The following is a 20,246-nucleotide window of genomic DNA, read 5'->3' on the forward strand; positions in this document are numbered from 1 at the left end:
TCAGATCTGACAGGTAGAGAGGCTTTGAGGAAGGAGAAGCAGAATACAGGCTATAAAAGTAGTAAGGTGGATGGGCTAAAGTGCATTTACTTAAATGCGAGAAGCATCAGGAATAAGGGAGATGAATTGAGAGCTTGGATAAGTACATGGGACTATGATATTGTGGCTATTACAGAGACATGGCTGATATCAGGGCAGGAATGGATATTGAATACTCCTGGTTTTCAGTGTTTTAAGAGGGATAGGGAGAGGGGGAGAAGAGGAGGAGGGGTGGCGGTACTGGTCAGGGACACTGTTACAGCTGCAGAAAGGGTAGATAACGTAGAAGGATCCTCTCTAGAGTCAGTATGGGTGGAAGTTAGGAACAAGAAAGGGGCAGTTACCCTCCTGGGAGTATTCTATAGGCCCCCTGGTAGCAGTAGGGATACTGAGGAGCAGATTGGGAGGCAGTTTTTGGAAAGATGCAAAAATAACAGGGTTATTATAATGGGAGACTTCAACTTTCCAGATATTGATTGGCACCTACTTAGTGCCAAGGGTTTAGACGGGGTGCAGTTTGTTAGGTGTGTCCAGGACAGATTCCTGACACAGTATGATGATAGGCGACTAGAGGGAATGCCATATTAGATCTAGTTTTAGGTAATGAACTGGGACAGGTGACAGATCTATCGGTGGGTGAGCATTTGGGGGACAGTGACCATTGCTCCATAACCCTTAGAATTGTCACGGACAGGGATAGGAGCAAAGAAGACAGAAAGATATTTAATTGGGGAAAGGCGAATTATGAGGCTATAAGGCGAGAACTTGAGAGTGTAAATTGGGGTGACATTTTTGAAGGGAAATGTACTATGGAGATGTGGTTGATGTTCAGGGATCTCTTGCAGGATGTTAGGGATAAATTTGTCCCGGTGAGGCAGAGAAGGAATGGTAGGGTGAAGGAACCGTGGGTCACGAGAGAAGAAGGCAGCATACATAAGGTGTAAGCAGTAAGGATCGGACAGGGCACATGAGGAATATAGTTAGGAAGAAGAAGGCAGCATACATAAGGTGTAAGCAGCAAGGATCGGACAGGGCACGTGAGGAATATAGAGTAGCAAGGAAGGAAATTAAGAAAGGGCTGAGGAAAGCGAGAAGGGGACATGAAAAGGCTTTGGCGAGTAGGGTTAAGGTGAATCCCAAGGCTTTTTTCTCGTACGAAAGAGCAGGTGGTTGGCTAGGGTACGGGTCGGTCCGATTAAAGACAAAGCTGGGAGGATGTGCCTGCAAGCTTTCGAAGTGGATGAGGTTCACAATGAATACTTCTCTTCAGTATTCACCAAGGAGAGGGGTCTTGATGATGCTGAGGACAGTGTTGGTGAGGGTAATGTTCTAGAGTATGTAGATATTAAGAGAGAGGATGTGTTGGAGTTGTTAGAAAATATTAGGACAGATAAGTCCCCGGGGCCTGACGGAATCTTCCCCAGGCTGCTTCATGAGATGAGGGAGGAGATTGCTGAACCATTGGTTAGGATCTTTGAGTCCTCATTGTCGATGGGGATGGTACCGGAGGATTGGAGGGTGGCGAATGTTGTCCCCTTATTCAAAAAAGGTAGTAGGGATAGTCCAGGGAATTACAGGCCAGTGAGCCTTACGTCTGTGGTGGGTAAGCTGTTAGAAGGATTCTATGAGCATTTAGAGAATCAGGGACGGATTAGGGACAGCAAGCATGGATTTGTGAAGCGAAGATCTTGCCTCACAAACCTGATAAGGTTCTTTGAGGAAGTGACCAGAAAGATTGATGAGGGTAGTGCAGTGGATGTGGTCTACATGGATTTTAGTAAGGCATTTGACAAGGTTCCGCATGGTAGGCTTCTTCAGAAGGTCAGAGGCCAAAGGATCCAGGGAGGCTTGGCCGTGTGGATTCAGAATTGGCTTGCCTGTAGAAAGCAGAGGGTTGTGGTGGAGGGAGTGCATTCGGATTGGAGGGCTGTGACTAGTGGTGTCCCACAGGGATCAGGTCTGGGACCTCTACTTTTTGTGATATTTATTAATGACTTAGATGAGGGGGTGGAAGGGTGGGTTAGCAAGTTTGCAGATGACACAAAGATTGGTGGTGTTGTGAATAGTGTGGAGGGCTGTCGAAACTTGTAGAGGGATATTGATAGGATGCAGAGCTGGGCTGACAAGTGGCAGATAGAGTTCAATCCAGAGAAGTGTGAGGTAGTACACTTTGGAAGGACAAGATAAATGGCAGGATTCTGGGCAGCGTGGAGGAGCAGAGGGACCTGGGGGTTCATATCCACAGATCACTGAAAATCGCCTCACAGGTAGATAGGATAGTTAAGAAAGCTTATGGGATGTTAGCTTTCATAAGTCGGGGGATCGAGTTTAAGAGCCGTGAAGTGATGATGCAGCTTTACAAAACTCTGGTTAGGCCATACTTAGAGTACTGTGTACAGTTCTGATTGCCTCATAATAGGAAGGATATGGAGGTGTTGGAAAGGGTGCAGAGGAGATTTACCAGGATGCTGCCTGGATTAGAGAGTATGGATTATGAGGAGAGACTAAAGGAGCTGGGGCTGTTCTCATTGGAGAGAAGGAGAATGAGGGGAGACATGATAGAGGTATACAAGATATTGAGAGGAATAGATAGAGTAGACAGCCAGTGCCTCTTTCCCAGGGCAGCAATGCTCAGAACAAGAGGACATGGCTTTAAGGTAATGGATAGGAAGTTCAAGGGAGATGTCAGAGGGAGGTTTTTCACCCGGAGAGTGGTTGGTGCATGGAATGTGCTGCCTGGGGTGGTGGTGGAGGCTGATACATTGGACAAGTTCAAGAGCTTGTTAGATAAGCATATGGAGGAATTTAAGATAGAGTGATATGTGAGAAGAAGGGGTTAGATAGTCTTAGGTGTGGCTTGAAGGGCGGCACAACATGGTGGGCTGAAGGGCCTGTATTGTGCTGTATGGTTCTATGGTTCAAACTGAGCTACTTTCTTAAAGTCAATCTATTTGAAATAAAGTGAAATTAAAACAGAGAGGAAGAGTTAACATGAAATAGCAATTATTTAAGATTGGATTTGTTTAAATAGGCTACTCCCGCTCACTAGCATGTCTGTTGAAAGTGCAACATATACAAGAAAACATGCTGGTTTCCTTGGGATGAGTCCCAGAGCATGCTCAGCGTGATCATACTGTATGCAGCGAAACAATTCTACTTCAGTACAATTTACATAGTATGTTTGGCGTGGAGAATCCACATTTGGCAGACTTCCTATTCTGTGAATGATGTAATTAATTCCCAGAGCAGTAATGATGATCTAAAGTTTGCTTCTGTGTTGAACACCATTGTTGCTATTGGTAACAGCTGAGGATGTTCCAAGCTGTTATGCCGACACCACTCGTCACCATTCTTCTCAGTGATCTCAGTCAGTCTGTTTTCACCGAGCAATATGAACACCTCTCCAACAGCAGGCCATTCATGCTCCCCAGGGTATCAATAGTCAGAAAGGAGAGAAATCTCTGGAAAGCTGTGATTAACAAGGAAAGAATAGGGAAAGCAAGCACCTGTGGTGTCTTCATCCTGACAATGTCTTGGAAAACAACTTTTTCAAAGCCAGCACACTGTTTCATCAGCGAAACAAGTACAATCCTCACAGAAACACCCAAGAACAGATACCTATTAGCAGAGGTTTTTGTCTGAGTGAGAAACTGCAAGGATGTTCACATCACCTGGGCCATGTCAGGAGCCAACAATTGCCGGTCCTACCAACACCTAAGATGACTGCTTTATTATGCGTTTTGCCTTCATTTAATAATGTATATTAATTAAAGAACTTTCAGGCAAAACTGAGATACTAAGAAGAAAGCTATAGCATTCCAATAGACCTCAAGATAAACAGCATCATATTTAATATATTTTTCTTCTCAGTTGCCCTATGGATTCTTTCATATGATCAGTTGCTACTTTTTGAAACACTTTTCTTTCTTGTGGGAAATTTGGCTGCAAATTTCAAAAATCAAGTGCATATATCCAATGAAATGTTCCCCTTTCCAAATCACAGAGCATCCTGTCATGTGGCATTGAAAGGAAAGGAAACTTGTCTTCTCATTAATATTAATTAAGTGACTTGCAAAGGAAAGCATGAGGTAGATTGGGGGGGAAAAAAGGAATTACTGGCAACATTTATATGAAAAAATTCAAGATATTTGTAAGTATGGTATGCACATATCTCAGTATCTCAGTTTTTAGTTAAGTTAAAATCTTAAGTGAGGGCATAAAGCAAAATAAAGCACTCCCTATTTTCTAACTAATTATAATTACACTATAGGAACACTGCTTCTGCTTAAAGTTCCACAATAATATCTGCATTAATTTATGGGGTAAAGTTCGTAGAGCCGGTAGCAAGAGACGATTGCAGTAAATTGTGAATAGGTGCTTCAACTTCTGCATGTGTACACTATCCTGGCTGATGTAAAGTCCATATATAAAGTTCACGTGATTATTTGGTGCAGAGCAGGTTCTGAGCACTCAACTATGGATAGGATAATGGTAATTGATGCCCCTAAAGGTGGATATTTACATTGTCACTGCGCAAGCACAGTTGAACAAATGTGCCCCAACACTCCTTGATGCAATGGGTAAAAATGCCTCCATCAGAATTGAACCCAGTTGTGGCGTTGTACATTTGTAGTGCTGACACTGACCTGTATATATTCTAATACATTTGCTTGATCTACACTGATGTAAAACTGACATTTAAATTATCCATATTTCATTGAAATGCAACATTGCATTCAACAATCCATAACTTAAAGATATTGCCAAAAAAGTATAACTATGTGTGAGGGACTCCGGATGTGAACAAACACAAATATTTATTAGGGATTTTTCAGGGCTTTCAACTTGAGTTAAGGAACATTTTACTGACTGGCACTGGGGCCAATGTTAGCATTTTCATTTTTTTTTCACAAGCTGCTAGCAGACAGGAAATTATGACCATTATACATGTTTCCAAATAACTATTTGAATTATATTTTCATGCAATCCTGTTACAGAGAACGTATGTTTCCTACCATTACGCTTCAGAAATAGAGACGGGGTTTGATTCTCTAACTTAAATGAATATTTTAAACTAGATGTGTTGATTCCTGTAAACATCAATTACTATTTCATTGCGGCACAGTGCTAGCTTGCAGTAGGGGTTTGATAAATGATAACATTGAAAGAGATGGAGAAGATTAATACCCAAAAGGCACGTGTTACTTAATAAAAAGAGAGGCTTTGAATTGAAGTTGCAAAGATTTAAGAGGGACAGGGAATTTTATGATGGTGTTGAAAGTTCATTTGACATTCCCTCACATCTCAAATATCTTTTTGAAAAGGCAAGTTTTGTGCACATTTTTTTTAAAGGTCGTAATTCTAGAAGATTAGAGACATTTGTGTGAGACACCTGGTTCTTTCTATTTGAAGCATACTCTCCTGGAGAAAATGGGAAACATACTATTTAATAGTGATACGCAAGGATAGCAGTGAGGTATATAACTATTTTGCTTTTCCTGGTATGCAAAGTCAATATCAGTGGATCAGGATATTACTGAAAAATTGTAGGTGACTGGTGAACTGTGCCTTCAACTCTGCAGCACAAATTAAATTGCAGCATAATTGATAGGATGCTAGGAGAAGAAGCATTTTATGTGCAATGAGTTGGACAGACTCAACTGGAGTTACAAACTGTTTGAATTTGAATGGAATGTTTCAGGTTTTAGTGGTTTGTCTGGTAATTTATAAAATGTAAACCACAAACTAAAAATGTGCTTTTTTTTAAATAATTGATGCATTTTTCCACATGTCTTGTGATTTAGATATATTAGTTATTAAAATGCTCAATTAAGTTTCAAATCTGAGAGCAAGTATCAGTTCCCACCTTCTTTTGCAAACTTAAGTGATTCAGGGTATGCAGTTGGGCATTCTAGCTCTTGGAGTTTGTGACTCCTGAGAAAATGTGTAATCAGGGAGACCAAAGAGAAGTAAAATAGAAGGAAAAGGAAAGATAATGAAAGGAAAAACCACTGATTCGTAAAGGGATGTGGGGTTATATCAGCGAGAGTGTACCTTTTAAACTTGTTTGTATCACATGGTATGCTTGCAGCAACATCAAGAAATCTGCAGACACTCTAAGGAATACTGGGAAGATTTGTCAGTGTCCTTCCTTCAATATTGAATTTGTCGGCCAAAAGAGCATCTCAATTTTGTAGTACGTCCTTAGCTGATTGATGAGATCTTTTATTTGGACTGAGCATTGACAGACTAAATGATGTGGAACTTGTCTATGCTAGATAGACAGATATTGGTTTTCATGTGAAACTTCCTCAACCAGTATTTACATTCAGCATCAGCAATATTATGGGCCCCATTATATAAAAAAAAGTGCTTTCATAGATGTCTTTTCACTAAGATTTCTTATCTTCAGAAAATTGTTACTGATTATGGACATCTATTTGGCACCATTTCAAAGTCATTTCTAAGCAGCCCTTATATCTGTTTGGCTTCCCACCACAAAATTGTTTCTCGGTTGTCAATGTGCCATAACAGATCATCTTTGGCATTCATCAGGAATTTGTACCGAATGACCTAATGGTCCCGCTAAAGGAACAGCAGCAATCTGGCAGAAAAGTGCAGAAGAGAAAGCTACACATTTAATGTTACAAGCTTACAGTGGAAATGCTTCTGTTTCCTGATGTGTATGTATGTCTGGTTCAAAAGGTAATACTGGGGGCTTAAGCAATAAGCGTGGATGATTTTAAATTAATTTAGTTATCCTTTATATTGAATTAGTCAAATTGGCAAGGATAGCCTGAAAAATGACTTCAGTCATTTGTTTGAAGTGAGTTTATTTGTGATGGTTTCTTAAAGCACTACATTGAAGAACCAACTAGAGACCAGGCTATTTTAGATCTGGTATGTGACAGGATTAATTAATGATCCCACAGTAAAGGATCCCCTAGGAAAGAGTGATCATGGTGTGGTGGACTTTCAAATGGAATTTGAGTGTCAGAAACGTTGGCACGAAACTAGTATCCTAGATTTAAATAAAGCCAGTGACAATGGTATGAAGGCAAAGTTGGCTAAAGAGGAGTAGGCAAATAAATTAAAGGTCAGTAGATCAGCATTGCAGACATTTAAGATAATATTTCATAAATCTTGGCAAAAGTGTGTTCTAGTGAGCAAAAAAGGGATTGATACAAGAAGGATGCGTGGTTAATTAAGGATGTTAGAATGGTATCAACCTGAAGGAAGAGGCAAACAATGTAGTAAAGGTCAGTGGTAGGATTGGTAAATTTTCAAAAACTAGCAAAGGATGTCTGAAAGAATTATTAAAAAGGAGAAGATAGAGTATGAGAATAAACAAGTAAATAATATAAAACAGATGGCAAGAACTCGTACAGCAATATTAAAAGGAAGAGAGTAGCTAAAGTAAACATTGGTCCCTCAGAGCATGAGACTGGAGATCTAATAATGGGAAGAAGAGAAATGGCAGAGATTCTAAACAATTACTTTAGATTGGTCTTCACAACAGAAGATATTAAAAATATCCAAATAATAATAGATAATCATCGGTTTACATGGAATGAGGAACTTAAAACAATCCCTGTCATTAGAAAAAAGTACTGAGTTAAATTAGTGGGGCAAAAGGACAATAGGTCCCCTGGACCTGATGGTCTTCGCCCAAAAGATTTAAAGGAAGTGGCTACACAGAAGGTGGATACATTGGTTGTAATCTACCAAAATTTGTTGAATTCTGAAGAAGTACCAGAGGATTGAAAACTGGAAACATAACATCACAATTCACAATAGAATAGAGACAGAAAACAGGAAACTATCGGTCAGTTAGCCTAACATCTGTCATTGGGAAGGTGCTGGTATCTGTTATTAAGAAGATAATAGCAGGACATTTAGAAAATCATGTTGATGCTGCTTGATTACCTAATGATTTTATGAAAGGAAACTCCTCTAGTGAAGGTATCTAGAATCAGGGGCGTAACTTCAAAATAAGGTGTTGCTCATTTCAGGCAGATGATGAAAAATTTCTTCTCTCAGTAGGTCATTAATCTTTGACGTTCTCTACTCCAGGGGTTTGTGGAGACAGAGTCATTCTGCAATCTGCCCTCTTCCTGTTCCTGTTGCTTGTGTTTCTAAAAAAAAACATGATGGGAAAGAGAAGAATTTTTAGAAAGGCTTGAAATGCCAGGAATATCCAAATAGGTTTTGGAATTGTTGCTAGTTTCAGATCAGACTTTCATTATGTTTCTACAATCACTACAGTGCTTTCCCCCTTCTAATTTTCCCAAGTCTCTTCAGCTACAGTTCCTCAAGTGCGTACAGATGCTCAATAGAGCTGGCAGGTTGTTATGTCATGAGATGGCAGCCTAAATCAGCCCATACTGTCATTAACTGACATTGTGCATGCTTGCACTGTTTGAAAGCAGGGAATTTGTTGATCTTTCTCCCTGGCCTTCATGACCAGGAACCTTGAAGCCAATCATGGCATCTCTGAGTCTACAGACTGGGGTCAAAACCTCCCAGTCTTTCCCACTCAGTTTTATGAATGGCTGCAAATTTGCTCACTGAGTCATTGCCTACTGAACTTTGACCTTTTTTGGGGAGCAGGATATTCTTGTTGGCGATTTTTCACTCATTGAATTTCAACAATTGCAGTTTTCTGGTATGTTGTCCGGGTGGCCTGTTTGCAGTATAAACCCAAAGTGGGAACGTGAAGGGATCAGAACCAAACTTGATTCTGTCTTGTCCCAGTGCTTTCATATTCACTGGTCATGTTCTGGGAAGACTTGTTCACCACCCTTCCCAGCCTAAGAGAGTGGCTGTGAGTATAGGTGCCCCTAATATTATGTTGCAAAATAAGCTGACTGTTTCAGCCAGTGGTGTCATGTCCCAGATCTACCCCAATAACATCATTAAGATGAACATTCTGATCACCATTGTACTTCCAGAAACAATGTCCAATTTTAAAGTGATTATCTTTTTGAAAGAGATATTTCTTCATTCATTTTCTTTTCAAATGTATACATATTTTAAGACTATTACTGTCCGGGTTGTGTGAACATGTATGGATAGTATGCAAATATAAATTCACTATTTTCAAAGTATTGTATACAATGAATTGGAAGAGGTGGAGGCAGATGCAGTTACAACTTTTAAAAGAGATTTAGGCAGGTACACGGATAGGAAAGGATAAGAGGGACAAGGGCCAAGTGCAGGCAAATGGGATTAGCTCAGTTAGGCAACTTGGTCGGCATGGACAAGTTGGGCTGAAGGGCCTGTTTCCATGCAGCATAACTCTGTAACTCTATTGGTTTATCATCTGCTGTGTAATGAACCGCCTTTCTGTTGGTCCATACACTGTGCTGAACCAGCTCAATGCTTCTGTATGCTATGGTATAACACAAATTATACCAGTTGAGCATCATCTCCCAGGTCCATTGCAATATTGTTTGGTTTCCTGGATCTCTCATATTCTTAATTTGTGGAAATAACTGAAAGAAGAATTGCAGACTTTTTAAAATCTAAAATCATCATTAGCCTATCATTTGGTATGTGCCTGTCGAAGTGATTCAGACAATGGAGATAACTAGCCTCCAAAGGCATGAGTTGTGGGAGTTGGAAGTAAAATAAAAGTATGGCTCATCTTAGATCATGGTGGTTGAATTAGCCACCTGTAATAAATGGCAGTTATTAGTCACCTGTAGCTTTTAGAAATCCAAATATATATACTGATATTTTCACTTGTACATTAAAAATTAGCCGAGTTGTCTCAATACTCATTCTCCAAAAGGAGTATAATGTATACTTTTAATCCTTGAGTGTTTTTCAGTAAACACATTGATAACGTGTCAGGAAGACTGTGCAAGTGTTCTACTGTGTGTGTGTGTGTGTGTGCTTAACTTATTTATTTACCATTCACTGTTTATTCGTTAAATAGTTGTGTTGCCTGGGTATAAACACCATACTCTACCACTGTGGAAACAGCTGTGACATCACATCGAGAAAGGAGGCAATTGTCATGGTCAGCTCAAAATTTGGAATTTCTGACCCAGGCCAGTAAATGCAAGTTATTTATGTCAAAGTTTGCTTGTAAATGCTGGACAAAAACCTGGAGACTGCTTAAAGATAAGATACGAAAACAAAAATTAGAAGCAGGAGAAGGCCACTTGCGCCTCAAGCCTGCTCCACCATTTAATAAGATCAGAAATGATCTGATTATAACCTGAACTCTGGATTCCCATCTCTCCGTGGTAACCTTTCACCTTCTTGCTTGTCAGGTATCTAAGATAAATTCAGGGAAGAATCCCAAATTTTGCTGAAAGAAGAAAGAGTGCAAAATTTCATTCCCATATGCTGATGTCTGTAAATAAAAAAAATCCATACGAAGCACATTTACTTGTACTGAAAATGAGATATTTCCTACTATGGCTAACGTAATGCTAATGTGGTCACCCTGGTCAGTGATTTCTTTTGGATAACATTATGTTTGAGTACCCCTCTCACATCAAACCTGTGACATTATAGATTTAAGCATAGAACAAGATTATCAAAAGCAATTCAGTTGCAAAATATCTTGGGATGCCTTGAGTGTATGAAACATGCAAAATAAATGCAGGCTCTCTTCCCTTCCAGTCTATATTGTCTAGTTATAAGTTGGCATTACCAAATCAAACACAGTTAATGCAGATATTGGAAGCATAAAATAACAACAGAAGTTGCTGGCAATACCCTGTCGATCGTCAGCTTCCAAGGAAAGAGTTAGAAATCGGAATGGTGAGAGATGCAATGGTTTTGAACCCATTTAAGCCAAGCAGGACACTGGCTGGGGACGTGGGGGTGGGGGAAAGGACAAAGGAAAGGACAAAAGTATTGAGTGGAAGGGAGGATAGGTTAAATGGTATGAGTGACAATGGTGCCAGAAGAAAAGGAATCAGTAACATAACAAGTAAACAAGCAGTTCAAGGACGTGCTCAAAACCTCCTTGGAAAAAGTGCACCTTCCCACTGACTCTTGGGAACCTCTGGCCCACGACTGCTGAAAGTGGAGAAGGAGCATTCAGAATGGTGTTGAGAATCTTGAATTCATGCAATTGGAGCGCATAGATGCTCCACGTAAGCAGGAGAATGGGGGCAGCCCACTCTCTCCCTTTCAGTCAGCACCTGCCCCACCTGTGGAAGAGTCTACGATTCTCACATTGTCATTATCATTCACCCCAAAACAATGGAAACAAAGTGAAAGCAGGCCATCCTCAATCCCAAGGGACTGCCTCAGATAAAGAAAAGAAACACAAGATGAGTGTAGAAGAGGTGGAAATGAGAAAAGCAAATTTATTTCAAGTACCTGCTGACTGAAAACCGGGTCAATAATCTAGGATCTGAGACTATTGCATGCAATGGAATAATGTGAGGTGCTTCACTGGAGCTTTTGTTAGCTTCATTAGAACAGTATAAGAAACTTGTACATTTAGAGAAGGGAGTAAAGAAAATTAAATTTAAAGGAGGTCAGAAGCTTTAAGATATTAGCTGACTTAACTGGTGAAGATTATTTGGGATTCTGAGTCCGTCCAGATGGACGAAAAGCTCTGTTCTCAGTGTTGGAAACTAGTTTTAACTTTAGGGTTTCTTGTTTGCTGAAAGCCTATTTATTATCCTCACCACTTCAAAGACATATCTTTCAATGTCTAAATGCTCTCGTTACCAAAATCTGTCTGTGTTTATTACAGAAGAAAAAAACATTTGTTTTCAAAGCTGATTTGATTTCATAAATACAACATGAACAATGATTACACACATCTTGGATACAAGAACTTTTATCTGTTAACAGAAGTGATTTCTGTATCCACCATATTAGGAAACAAAATTGAAAACACCACAATAACACATTCAACATGAGAAACATTTTGTCTGTTGTTTTGAGTTTTGAAGCATTATTTCTGAACAGTCATAAAACTGGTCATCAAAACAAAGTACTGTTGACGCCTTTGAATGGGATGAGTATTTCACCAAGTGGAAAAGGGAAGGTCTGTTTTGTGCTCAATTTTGGACCATGATCATTGTGCTTTTAACACACACAAAGTCTACACAATGATGAAACGGGCAGAAGATGTTGGGCAAGCTGCACATCCTGATCGTTGCAATGGAGGGAAGCTCAGGCAGCTGTGAAGGAAAGGGTTGGAGCATCAGTTTGGGAATGGGGGGTTTTGCAGGATGTGGGTGCTTGAGACTCAGAAGATCAGGTTAGAGGATCAGGACAGAAGCTACAGGCTGGAGAAGGGATGTCAAGGTTGTGGTCTGTGATGATGTGATGTTGGTGTTGGAAGGGTCAACGTTGCAACCAGGCCTGGATACTGTGGTGGGAGACCTGATGGGGAGCTGCCGTGAGGATTAGGTAGGCTGTCACAAACATTGGCCTCCATAGCATGGGACCTTACCAAGTTGGTCCCCTTCAGATCTTGCCGAAGTACACTTAGTATTTATTGCAGAGACCTGCTTCTATACAAGCACTGATGTCACTGGCGAATGCCTTTCATAGAAGTGGTGTTGTAATATGCAACATATGCCATTGTAAGGTGCATGTCTGGGTAATTCTGTGCTTCAGCATGCCATTCATATGAAGGTCCCAGAAGCATTTCAAGAGAACTCATTAATGCAGTAAGCACCCGATTGCTGTACTGAGCAAAATGCTGCTGTGGGAGCAAAGGAGGAGCAATTGATTTTCTAGTAAGATTCTGTAGCATGACATACGTACTTCAACTTCCCAAATATTGATTGGCACCTGCTTAGTGCCAAAGGTTTAGATGGGGCAGAGTTTAAGTTTGTCCAGGACTGATTCCTGTCACAGTATGTTGGCAGGTTGACTGGAGGGAATGCCATATTAGATCTAGTATTAGGTAATGAACCGAGTCAGGTGACAGATCTCTCGGTGGGTGAGCATTTGGGGGACAGTGACCACCGCTCCTGAACCTTTAGCATTGTCATGGACAAGGATAGGAGCAAAGAGGACGGGAAGATATTTAATTGGGGAAGGGCAAATTATGAGGGAATAAGGCTAGAACTTAAAAGTGTAAATTGGGATGACATTTTTGAAGGGAAATATACTGTGGAGATGTGGTCGTTGTTCAGGGATCTCTTGCAGGATGTTAGGGATAAATTTGTCCCGGTGAGGCAGAGAAGGAATGGTAGGGTGAAGGAACCGTGGGTGACGAGAGGTGGAACAATTAATTAGGAAGAAGGCGGCAGCATGCATAAGGTGTAAGCAACAAGGCTCAGATAGGCCTCATGAGGAATATAGAGTAGCAAGGAGGGAACTTAGGGGGCTGAGGAGAGCCAGAAGGGGACATGAAAAGGCTTTGGCGAGTAGGGTTAAGGAGAATCCCAAAGCTTTTTCACATACGTGAAGAGCAGAAGGATGACGAGAGTGAAGGTAGGACTGATTAGAGACAAAGTTGGGAAGATGTGTCTGGAAGCTGTGGAAGTGGGTGAGGTTCCCAATGAATACTTCTCTTCGGTATTCACCAAAGAGAGGGGTCTTGATGACGCTGAGGACAGTGTTGGTAAGGTTAATGTTCTGGAGCATGTAGATATCAAGAGAGAGGATGTATTGGAGCTGTTAGAAAATATTAGGACAGATAAGTCCCCGAGGCCTAATAGAATATTCCCCAGGCTGCTCCGCGAGGTGAGGGAGGAGATTGCTGAACTGTTGGCTAGGATCTTTGAGTCCTTGTTGTCCACGGGAATGGTACTGGAGGATTGGAGGGTGGCAAATGTTGTCCCCTTATTCAAAAAAGGTAGTAGGGATAGTCCAGGGAATTATAGACCAGTGAGCCTAACGTCTGTGGTGGGCAAGCTGTTAGAAAGGATTCTAAGAGATAGGATCTATGAGCATTTAGAGAATCATGGCCTGATCAGGGACAGCCAGCATGGCTTTGTTAAGGGAAGATCTACATGTGGTCTACATGGATTTTAGTAAGGCGTTTGACAAGGTTCCACATGGTAGGCTTCTTCAGAAGGTCAGAGGCCAAAGGATCCAGGGAGGCTTGGCCGTGTGGATTCAGAATTGGCTTGCCTGTAGAAAGCAGAGGGTTGTGGTGGAGGGAGTGCATTTGGATTGGAGGGCTGTGACTAGTGGTGTCCCACACGGATTGCTTCTGGGACCTCTACTTTTTGTGATATTTATTAACGACTTGGATGAGGGGGTAGAAGGGTGGGTTAGCAAGTTTGCAGACGACACAAAGGTCGGTGGTGTTGTGAATAGTGTGGAGGACTGTTGAAGCTTGCAGAGGGATATTGATAGGATGCAGAGCTGGGCTGACAAGTGGCAGATGGAGTTCAATCCGGAGAAGTGTGAGGTGGTACACTTTGGAAGGATAAACTCCAAGGCGGAGTACAGGTTAATGGCAGGATTCTGGGGAATGTGGAGGAGCAGAGGGATCTGGGGGGTTCATATCCACAGGTCACTGAAAGTTGCCTCACAGGTGGATAGGGTAGTTAAGAAAGCTTATGGGATGTTAGCATTCATAAGTCGTGGGATCGAATTTAAGAGCCGTGAGGTAATGATGCAGCTCTAAAAAATGCTGGTTAGACCACACTTGGAGTACTGTGTCCAGTTCTGGTCGCCTCATTATAGGAAGGATGTGGAAGTGTTGGAAAGGGTGCAGAGGAGATTTACCAAGATGCTGCCTGGATTGGAGAGTATGGATTATGAGGAGAGACTAAGGGAGCTAGGGCTTTACTCTTTGGAGAGAAGGATGATGAGGGGAGACATGATAGAGGTATACAAAATATTAAGAGGAATAGATAGATTAGACAGTCAGCGCCTCTTTCCCAGGGCATGAATGCTCAATACAAGAGGGCATGGCTTTAAAGTAATGGATGAGAAGTTCAAGGGAGATATCAGAGGGAGGTTTTCCACCCAGAGAGTGGTTGGTGCATGGAATGCTCTGCCTGGGGTAGTGGTGGAGGCAGATACATTGGACAAGTTCAAGAGCTTGTTAGATAAGCATATGGAGGAATTTAAAATAGGGGGATATGTGGGAGGAAGGGGTTAGATAGTCTTAGGTGTGGTTTAAAGGTCGGCACAACATGGTGGGCCAAAGAGCCTGTACTGTGCTGTATTGTTTTATGTTTCTATGATGGAGTTTTGAGGCCCTTGGCGTGCTTGCACTCAGGAGCATGTCCAAAAGAGGAAGACTCATGAACCTGTAGTTAGTTGAAGTGATAAGATGCAAATCTTCATTTGTACTGAGCAAAATGCTGCTGGAGAAGCAAGGGAGTAGCAATACTCCTGGTATGGAGGATCTAATGTGCAGCATCAAAAGAAGCTGCAGAGGGCTGTAGACTCAGCCAGCTCCATTACGGGCACAAGCGACCCCACCATCGAGAACATCTTCAAGAGGCGGTGCTCAAGAAGGCGGCATCCATCATTAAGGAACCTCACCACCTACGACATGCCCCCTTCATGTTACTACCATCGGTGAGGAGATACAGGAGTCTGAAGACCCACACTCAATGCTTCAGGAACAGCTTCTTCCCCTCCGCCATCAGATTTCTGAACAGTCCATGGACCCATGAACACTACCTCGTCATTCCTCTTTTGCACCATTTATTTATTTTTGTAACTTACAGTAATTTTTATGTCTTGCACTGTGCTGCTGCCGCAAAATAACAAATTTCATGACATATGTCAGTGATAACAAACCTGATTCTGATTCTGAATACTCAAGCTGAATTGTAACAGACGAGCAGTATTCATCCCTTTGTTATTTGATTGCATGGATTGACCATTCCAGAAGAAAAAATGACATTCTATTGTTTAATATGTGCTTTGAGAAGTCTTTATTGGAAAACTAGTCAAGTTATAGCCATGACAGAGACACAAGAAATTCTGCAGATGCTGGAATCTGGAGCAATACACAAAAAGTGCTGAAGGAACTCAGCAGGTCAGGCAGCATCCATGGAGGGAAATAAACAGTCGACGTTTCGAGCCAAGACCCTTCATCAGGACTGGAAAGGAAGAGGGAAGAAGCCAGAATAGGATGGTGGGGAGAGGGGAAGGAGTACAAGCAGGCAGGGGATATGTGAGTTCAGGTGATGGGCAAGTCTAGGCGAGAGGGGGAAGGTGGGGGAGGGGGAGAAGACATAGTGAGGTGAGAGGTAGAAGAGGCCATATGCATCCTGAAGTCCACAATTTTTCTGGTTTCTCCGTACTAAAGCCGGAAGATATCTGGTCATGCAGAGTGGCCTCTGAAGGTGTGCAAGGTGTGTCCATGTGGCACTTACACCACATTCTTTCATGGCCTTTGCACACCACTGGCTATGAGTGAGTGTTCCAGAAGGCACAACATACTCATGCAGAAGCAGGTCTTCACTGCAAAATTATGCCCTGCTTCGATAAGACTTAAGGGGTCCTGTTTGAGTGTGCCTCAGCCGTTGGGATCCAGTCCAGTTTCAAGTAGATGCCTTTTTTAAGTTCAAGTTCAAAACTTACTACTTGCTGTTGTGACTCAACCTTTAGATCACCACCCTACTCCCCAAATCTGATCTCAGATATTCTCACACCTCACCATACCTCCAGTTCAATTACTCTCCCACCTGATCAAGCCTGTCCTCCACCGATCATGACTTCCATCCCTCTGAAAACCCAAACCTGCCCTTAAGGTCCTGATAGTCATTCCAGTCTCCAATACTCTCAACCATCCCCGCTTTACACCCATGGACCCCTCTGCTCCATGACCACCAGCCTTGGGCCTCAAATAGAATTTTTACAGTATCTCTTCACAAAGTGTGCATGGTTTTACATTGGGAATGTTGTTTTCCCAATGTTGAAGAATGACAGGTCTCTGTTTTGCTACCATTGATCCTTTAGAAACTGAGGAAAAGTTGGTCCCTAATCTCAGTTATATTAACCTCCATTTTTGTTTCAGCAGTACCATAGCTTTCCAAGCCCCTGTTGCCAATAACTTGCCATCGGTATAAATTCCCTTTGTCTTCCTCACCATCCTTTTTCCCATCTGAATTTCTGTCATGTGTTTAAACCAGTATGTGTGATCTATGATGTGTTAAGGTCAACACATTATCAGGCCTACAAACAAAAAAGAGAATATATAATCTTTGCTTTACTCCTGATCCACACTTTTCCATTAAGGGTTAAGCACTTTATGAACACAGGACTTTGTTAATAAATGGAGTTTTGTTTCTGCTCCAAGAAAAATATTTGCTTTCCAATATGTTGCTAAATTCCTATAACATATAGACGTTAAGGAACTATCGAAGTGAGATGAAAAATTGGGATATAATCCTTTTGTGGTTGAATTTACAAAGAAGACTCTTGGCTGAGATGGTGCAGTTAACTTTAGTCATTCAATTACCCTAGAAGGAAATGTTTTCCTTAACTTATAGGAAAATTCAATAATTTTCCCCCAAAAAGGATTTATCTGATTGACAACCACTTAGAAACCAAATGTTCATCTGTAGTAATGGTTCTAAACAAAAAAACGGCTAAATTTATATTAGCGGTAACATAGTACTTGCTCAGGGTAATGAGCTCTTGTCAAACCCCAGTTATGTAACCAGCTCCACATGCTTCTCTGGCCATGGGAAATAGGGCAAAGCTGTATTCAAAGAACATTGCCCACCTGAATCCAAATCTTATCTGATTTTAACATTAACAGGACTCAGAAGAATGTGGACTCAACTAGTAAACAGAAGATTTTTAAAAAGTTTCCAACTATAACCATTATTTTCAATTATTTATCTCATTTAGGTGTCTTTGGGGGTTGATTCCTTCTTGGGTAAAACTCCTAAAGTTTCTGATTTGTAAAGGTTTATTACTAATCACTGCATCATGACCTTTGCTAGTGCTAGAAAGAACATCCGTGAGGACCTCAGATGATGACAAGATCGGACTTGACCATGATGCTTCCTAAAGTTGAATAGCATACCAATGCTTGCTGTTAAGGCTTACAAATGGATATCATACATTTACTAGCCACTGAATGATAGTCAAGAAGGATTACAATATCTTTAGGGAAGCTGAAAAGACAGAAACATATTGACAACAAAAAATGGAGAAAATAAGTGACTAATATTTAATTCAACTCACGGCAACTAATTCTTACACCCAAAGTACCAGTCCATGAATCACAGAGGCTTATCTGTTACAAATACAAAGATAATCAATGAGAGACAGCTTGTATGTCACCAGCAGGTTTTGAGAGTTGAAGCTGATTATTTTTTGAAACCTGATTGTCTCAGACACTGTAACCACATTGATAACTTATCTGGATTGCACTCTTATGTTTTGCTTTATTTGCCAGGAAGCTGACTTTGCTGAAAATCAGCCCTTTAATGCTCTAACCAACATGTTGTGTGAAATTCCAAGGAAATGGAAACATCATTTTGCAGAAATCATATTACTGAAGAAACCAGGATTCATACCACACCCAGCAAAAGCAAATTTGACTTATTTACTTTTTCACTCTGTGAAATGGAGGATATTACCCACAATGCTCACAACCCCCAGTGGACTACCAGTGGTGCCTGCAACTTGCTGGGATTACAGTACTCTGACGGGTCTGGTAGACCCAGTTTGTTGTGAGCCTGCTCTAGTCCTGAGTCAGGTGCCCTCTAATGACTAAGTTCAAAGCACAGTCTGAAAACAGTTTCAGCCCAGTTTATTTGCAATTCCAAATCAATAGGTTATGCCATTTTACCTGAGCTGGGATACTTTAAATCAATGGGCTTTCCTATGCTTTTGTGCTCCACAGGCACCTGTATCCTATAGTAGAACCTGGAATGTCCACTTACTAAAATGTTATCCCCACACTTTCCATGGCAATGCCACAAGAGGTAAGATCTTGGCTGAGTGCCCTCAGCCTGTATTTAGTGCACGTGCCTATCAGAGACACAAATCTTTGTTTATGTTCCATTTGGGTATTATGATTGTCTTTGTCCATAACCGTTTTTGTAAACCTAATCATTTGTAGTGGAAAATGTATTTTGGGCATGCAGGCATGGCAGACACACACACACACACACACACACACACACACACACACACACACACACACACACACACACACACACACACACACACACACACACACACACACACACACACACACACACACACACACACACACACACACACACACACACACACACACACACACACACCTTATTGAACCTCGCCGAAGAACTGTAAAGACCAATCTTCTGAGGTGGTCCTTGGGTTCAGGAATAACTCTGAATGGCCATGGGCAGAGATTCTCAAGGGTCAGTAGGGTTGTTGCTTCAAGGAAGTTTTGAGCACATCGTTGAATCTTTTCCTTTTTCTGCCCATTAATCTGCCCCCATGACAGCTCAGAATGGTATGTATCTGTGTGGAATCTGGCATTGGCTATGCTAGTGATATGACCTACCCAACAAAGTCAACTAAGTATAATTAGCGCCTCAATGCCAGGGATGTTGGCCTGGGAGAGGACACTGATGTTGGTTCATTTATCCTTTCAGTTAATTTGAAGGATTTTGTGGAGACAGTATTGGTGGTATCTTTTCAATATCTCGAGATGACTGCTGTAGCTAGCCTTCGGAAGGGAAGGGAACACTTCTTGCTAGACCATATTTTCTTTCATGTCAGAGTCTTAATCTTGAAATTTTTTTTCTCATTGACTAAAGGCTGTGTTGGCACACTGAAGATGAATTTCATCATTGACATCTGCCTCCACTAAGCAATGGCTCCCAAGATATGGGAAGTGGTATGTGTTTTCTGTTGTCTCACTATGAACCCTTATTGGAGGAGGGCAGGTTGGTAGAGCACCTTTGTCTTATGGATATTGAGTGTAGGCCCATCTTCTTCAACAGTGGCTTGGGAGCTCGGCCTACAGTTACTCACAAGCACAAGTGTCATCTTCCTACTGCAGCTCAACCACCGAAGCTGGGGTAGCCTTGCTTCTGGAGTATAGTAAGGAGACATTCACATTATTAAGCAACTTACCTTGAAGGTGTAGCCAGTTTTCTAGGTGGCGTCAGTGGCGTCTGTGTCTGGAATGATTTTTTTTATAAACTAGTACAGAGAATCCCAGTCTGCACTGAATGAAATTTCTATTCAGAACTTTTGCTCTGGTTATGTTGATCTCAGGGAAACTTGCACCAAAGAAACTAACGAAACTGAGCTAGGCCTACACTAAAGGAGAAAGGCTAAAGCCA

General features: G+C 41.5%; 1 protein-coding gene across 1 annotated transcript in view; it reads left to right on the plus strand.

The window, feature by feature from the left end:
- Nucleotides 1–20,246, plus strand: part of LOC127568719 (metalloprotease TIKI2-like) — a 324,849-nt gene that overhangs the window by 175,620 nt on the left and 128,983 nt on the right. The window lies entirely within an intron of this gene.

This window comes from Pristis pectinata, chromosome 3 (genome assembly GCF_009764475.1).
Source record: "Pristis pectinata isolate sPriPec2 chromosome 3, sPriPec2.1.pri, whole genome shotgun sequence".
NCBI lineage: Eukaryota > Metazoa > Chordata > Chondrichthyes > Rhinopristiformes > Pristidae > Pristis > Pristis pectinata.